The sequence below is a fragment of the Triticum dicoccoides genome, chromosome 1B (genome assembly GCF_002162155.2).
Source record: "Triticum dicoccoides isolate Atlit2015 ecotype Zavitan chromosome 1B, WEW_v2.0, whole genome shotgun sequence".
Taxonomy (NCBI): domain Eukaryota; kingdom Viridiplantae; phylum Streptophyta; class Magnoliopsida; order Poales; family Poaceae; genus Triticum; species Triticum dicoccoides.
This window is the reverse complement of record NC_041381.1, coordinates 339,298,643-339,304,375: the sequence shown is the minus strand read 5'-3', so window position 1 is coordinate 339,304,375 and position 5,733 is coordinate 339,298,643. Positions and strand designations below refer to the sequence as shown.

The window sequence follows — 5,733 nt, the reverse complement described above, 5'->3', positions numbered from 1 at the left end:
TATTTTTTCTGCCTGTATTGAAACGGCTCTGGCCCACGCACATGCCAAAGGACCTAGGCCTCTTACACTCATCTGACATGCTCCATGCGCGTGCAGACTTGTACGACTCGCTGTTGAGCACAGTTGCAAGTCGTGGTTGATCGCTGGCCAGAGGAGAGCACCCGCAGCCCAAAGTGCGTTCGTGGAGCATTGGTGTCCAGTGAGACAGCCGCGGGTTTTCTTCAGTACGTTTGGCTAAGCATGTTTTTCGGCTTGCTAATTGTGATGTTTGATGTTCAGGCAGCTTGTTTCTGGGCTGGTTTCAGCTGAAAGCCATAGAACAATAATTTTTAACTGCAGTTTTTTGCGAACCAAGCTTGGTCTGACATTCAGTTAGTTAAAACACGCTCGCATAAACTCATTTTTCGCCGAAGAAAGCTTATGGCACACAAATTCAGTACTAAACATTTTTTTGAGCTGGACAGAAACCACACTAAACAATGGCTAATCCATGCTGCGGGGATACATTTGCAATGCAGCAAACTCCCTGAGCACGCACATGCCAACCCAGAGCCCATGCCGCTCTGAGTGCATGTTGCCCTGAGTGCATGTTCCATTGTTCAGGAACACCTGCACGTCACAGAGGATCTTGCATCATACTAGCTCCAGGGCATACACTGTCATTTCACTAGACCTCATCACTAACCTATGCATCACAGCACACGCCTGAAACAGCACAACAGACCAAACTAAGCAGTGGAGATAAAGCAAACACACTGACGGTGTGTTATCAATCTTGCAGCTTGCTTTATCTCCACACACGCCAACATTGACAGTTCACAACAACAGTATAGAAGGATTACACTAGAATTTCAGCCAACACCTACACCGCAGCATGAACCTCCCCCACCCGGCAACTGGAAGAACTGATCATGCCACTCAAATTGAACATGTCGGGAAAAATAACACATGGCATTTTGTAATTCACGGTCCATATGATGCAACGGGCCTGTTTCACGCTCGTCGTTGACAAACATCAGCAACAAACCATGCAGTGTATCAACTAAATGTCCCGACAATTCGAATAAAATATCTCATTAAGTCCCAAACGGTCATCACACCAATGACCCGGTGAACATGAACAAAATAATGAACTGAAATGTAGAGAAACTGAATTTCAAAACACTCTTGCTACATTTGATAAAGCGGGGCTAAAGGAAGTTCGGCTCAAATTGATCGGTAAGTCACACATTCTTCCTGTGACCAAGCACTACACACTTCGAACACTTTGGCAATTTCCTCGGAGCCTTGTTCAGCACATGCATGTGGTAATCTTGTGTCCCTGACCTCGACGTATGGTGCAGAACCTAGACTTTTGCTTATTCTCTTGAAGTATGTCGACCTGCAGTACGTCAGTCCTTCGCAGGCGCTATACCTGAACAGTTTCATAATTCCTGAACATTACCGGTCAACATGTCTCCTACTTAGCAGACTAATGGTAGAACATAAAAACAGGGGGAAAATTAGCATATCACAAAGGGACTGGTTGGAAAATATGGAGAGGTTACATTGTAGTATCTTTGTGGAACGCATGTGTGTCCTAGTGAACTAATTGAAAAATAAAGCGACAAAACCGGGCCTGCAAAATATGGAGATGCTATCTTAATTACTGATCACTAACTTCAGAATAGATGCATCCATGACAATTATCCTATACTATGGAGTGCAGAATTCTATAGCCCAGTTGACCTCTACTAAGTAACTGGTTAATCAAACAGCAAGCTAGCACGCACGGCTGCTGGAAAAAAAATTGAACCGAATTGAATTTATATGATCCAAAAAGTACAAGCTGCCAAATCAGTGAAAGGTGCCACACTGAATATCTTAATAACCTAAGCATAGAATTCTAATTGGTACTGCAGCATTTTGGTTGAAAAATAAGTTCAGAAACCAACTACCCAGAAGACATCTTTCTTTCCAATTCGGACTGCAGCTTGTGGGTGACAATTTATGCAGTGTTTGTTCAGTTAGGTACAGATATTGAAGGAAAACACATTAACATAAATTATATTGTGTCTGACTGGGTCATATGCCATAGTAGTACAACAGAAGCAAAAACTAAAACACATTTGTTGTAGCATGAGATATAACATGGCAATCAAAAGGTAATCAGCTAATTGTCCAAAACCTGGCCAATGCAGGCGCACTTGCTGAAAATTTTACCATTTACAGCTAATTTAATTTATAAGAACTTGGCAAAGGGGATTATTTATTTCTCCAGACAGCTTAGCTATCTACCGAAATGAACATATTAATTACGAGAAAATTGGGTAAACTTTGCTTATGGTTCAGTCGCACGAAAGGCATGAACACACTTCATGCGGTGTTCTTCACAAAATGTCAGCAGAGTTACTTATTTAGCGGAATTCCCGGAACTAGGAACAAACAATAACGCACTACTTACCAAAACAAACAACAATTGCAAATCCATTTAGTCAAGCTCATTAATAGCTGAAAAGGACAAAAAAAAAGAACATATGAATTCAGTCATGGCAGCACATACATGAATCGAAACAGTCAAACATGCATTCACATAACTGACATGAGAATCACTACTTGCAGGACAAACTACACACAATTTTTCTTGGCCCGTAGAACAAATCAAATTCAAGTTTAGCACTACATACCTTCTTGTCCATCTGCTCGTAGCTTCAGAGCACACCTTAAATCCCCCGTTTCAGTCCAACTGGAAATCACCGGAGTTGGGCACTGCTAGATCGGCAACGCGACAAATCTGGCCATCTGCGACTCTCATCGAAGCTTGCGACTCCACCCGAGGCACCACAGCCATGGGTTGCATCGAATTAACCTGCCGCCCCGCCTGGAGAAAGAGGATTTGTGAGAAAAAGGGAATGGAACTTGACAAACTAGTTGCGGATCTACACACGCCCGCACAGGAAACGTACCCGTAGCGCTCGATGCCACCGGCAGATATGGCGCCGGAGAGGAGATGTGCCGCCGCCGAGTTTGGGGGGACGGGAAAGAGAAAGGGCAAATCGCGTTGAATGTACCGAAGCTGAGCAGAGGAACACGGGCGCCGCCGCCTGCCTAGGGGAGAGAGGGAGGGGCGGAGAGGCAAAGTTGTTCCGTGGATGGGGCTTCTTCCACAGGATATGGCAGCACGAGATTCTCTTTGATGTGCTGATTTGAACGAGGATAAGCAGAGGAACGTGAAAGCTGGCTGGGGCCAAACATGTACGCCTAGATGTATCGCAGACCGTATATGGATGACTAGCCTGACACTAGCCTGCCCCAAATCCTGACGCATTTCAGATCCCAAAGCCCATCCCAATGGCCCAGATACCGGCCTACCTGTAGCGCGGCCACCAAACGCCCTCACACCCTAGCTAGCGTTACCAGTTACTTTGGACTCTGTCTTTTTTATATCGGTTGGCCTTTGTTTGCCTAAACTTCTTTTTTTTTTAAAACGAAGACGCAAGAGCGTCTGGCTTTAACTTAATAAAGCCCTTGGACAGGCAGCATTCAACAGACAATGCAGTCTTAAATGGAAGGAAATGAAAGAGGTCGTCGCCAGAGTTTAGCATGCAACCGGCCTAGGCCTGAGAGAGATAAGGCAAAAGTCTAAACATGCCAACACCGGCAAAGAGAGGAATGGTCATTGACTTCTATTGGCGTGCCGCAATCTGGATCGGTCGAATCCGCTCCATCGCCTCCTGCATCCGCTCAGCGTCCCGCCGTTTCCCCAACGGCATCCAAGTCTGGGGGAACAAATGGCATTTGAAAACAATGTCAGCGGGGGAGAGGAAATTTTATGTTCTATGGTGATTTTGTTTTTAGTTGTCCATAGAGCCCATAACAGCACCCCTACGCATCTCCAAAGCACTCTACCGAACCCACCCCTATGGGCCAGAAGTATACCACGGAGGTCACTACTCGAGTGGGGGTTCCAATTTTGATTGAAGGCCTCCTGGACCGCACTCCAAGCAAAGTGAGCGAGATGGCAATTGAAGAAGATATGGTTTGCATCCTCATGCGCACCACACATCACACAATTGCCATCGACAGCTCGTTCTGTTTTGTATGGTGTTAGAGGACGGGAGTCGGTCGCGAAACATTTGCCAAAGGAACACTTTAATTTTGAGGGGGTGGTCACTTTCCATAGCCCCCTAGCTATGTCCAATGCCAATGTCGGGCCCTCCCTCAGTTTATTGTATAGGGACTTAACCGAGAATTTCCAGGAGCTCGTGAGGGACCAAGAGACACGTGTCGGCCTCGAGGCGCAACGACACTACCGCAAGCTCGTCGCGTAACTCGTCCCAACCAGCACGTTCGGCGTCAGAAAGAGGCCTTTTGAAAGAGATAGCTGGCGGGTTGGTTCTAAGCGCATCAGCAACAAGGATATTTATGTTGGTAGCAAGTTGGTATAAGAAAAGGTGGCTGCGCCACAACGGCTCCTAACCGAACCAGTGGTCTAACCAGAATCGCGTGGATTTGCCGTCGTTAACGCAAAGCTTAGCTCCAAGCGCGAAGGCCGGTTTGACAGCCGGGATCCCATTCCAGAATGTCGACCCCTTGGCCTTGGAGGTAAGGAAATTCTCGTCGGGGAAGTATTTTGTTCGAAGGATATCCGCCCAGAGCCCATGCTCATTTTGGGCGAGTTTCCAAAGCCACTTTGAGAGAAGGGCTACGTTCATAAGTTTGGAGTTTATAATCTCAAGGCCACCATATTTCTTAGGCCTACATATCGCTGCCCACTTTATTAAGTGGTACTTCTTTTTGGATGCAGTTCCTTCCCAAAAGAACTTGGATCAGAGGTGTCAAGATTGGCATGGACGTCGTCTGCTAGGAGGAACATGCCCATGGTAAACATGCGAAGCGAGGAGAGGCTAGTATTCGTCAGAATGAGCCTAGCAGCCGAGGACATGAACCGGACGCGTCAAGGCTGACCCGGTTCGCCACCTTGCCTAAACTTGTTATCAGTCTGCAGAACTATTTATCTCTTTGTGTTCTAAAAAAAAGAAGGTATCACTTTGTGGCCTTTGTTGGCTTTGTTAATATAAAGTTGGATGCTTATGCCTTTTACCTGAAAATATGGAGTGTTATTGTCTTCTAAAGGCATCTTCGATTCATTGAACTGCAACACAAATAATAGAGAAACATAAGAGTTATATATGGCATGACTTATTGAATCCTATATATCCCCTAAAAATGAATCCTACAGGAATAAAAAACACAAAAAATATGCAATGGAAATTATTTGATTGTACCACGAGAAAAATACAGGAATTTGTAGGCACTTGCCTAGTTGTCAAATAATCAAATAAAAAATCATATGAGGCCGTGCTTAAGTTTTCTTCTCAAAATGGATGCAAAATAGTCCGAACAAAATTCATACATAACTAAATAGGTGATCATTACTAACATATTTCCCTCGAGACGCAAGCATGCCACCTCAACCTGCAGTGCATAGAAAAGTCCCACCTCAACCTACAATAAATATTTTACGAACATTCGATAAATCATATATATCTCAACTTTTGTTCTCATATTATTATTTTTTGCGAGGAAAAACTTTTGAGTTATTCATCAACTGCCAAGATAGTACTCCCTCCGTAAACTAATATAAGAGCATATAGATCATTAATAGTTTATGGAGGGAGTACAAAGAACACCAGAAGTAAAAAAATACATCCAGATCCGTAGACCACCTAGCGACGACTACAAGCACTGGAG

The 5,733-nt window shown here is 44.7% G+C and overlaps 1 long non-coding RNA gene across 1 annotated transcript; it reads right to left on the bottom strand.

The window, feature by feature from the left end:
* Window positions 1-1,038: 1,038 nt before the first annotated feature.
* LOC119333904 lies at window positions 1,039-3,227 on the bottom strand. Its single transcript, XR_005161236.1, has 3 exons — window positions 2,946-3,227; window positions 2,667-2,860; window positions 1,039-1,414 (listed from the first exon to the last, which is right to left on the bottom strand). It is a non-coding gene; the product is annotated as an uncharacterized LOC119333904 (long non-coding RNA).
* Window positions 3,228-5,733: the final 2,506 nt, after the last annotated feature.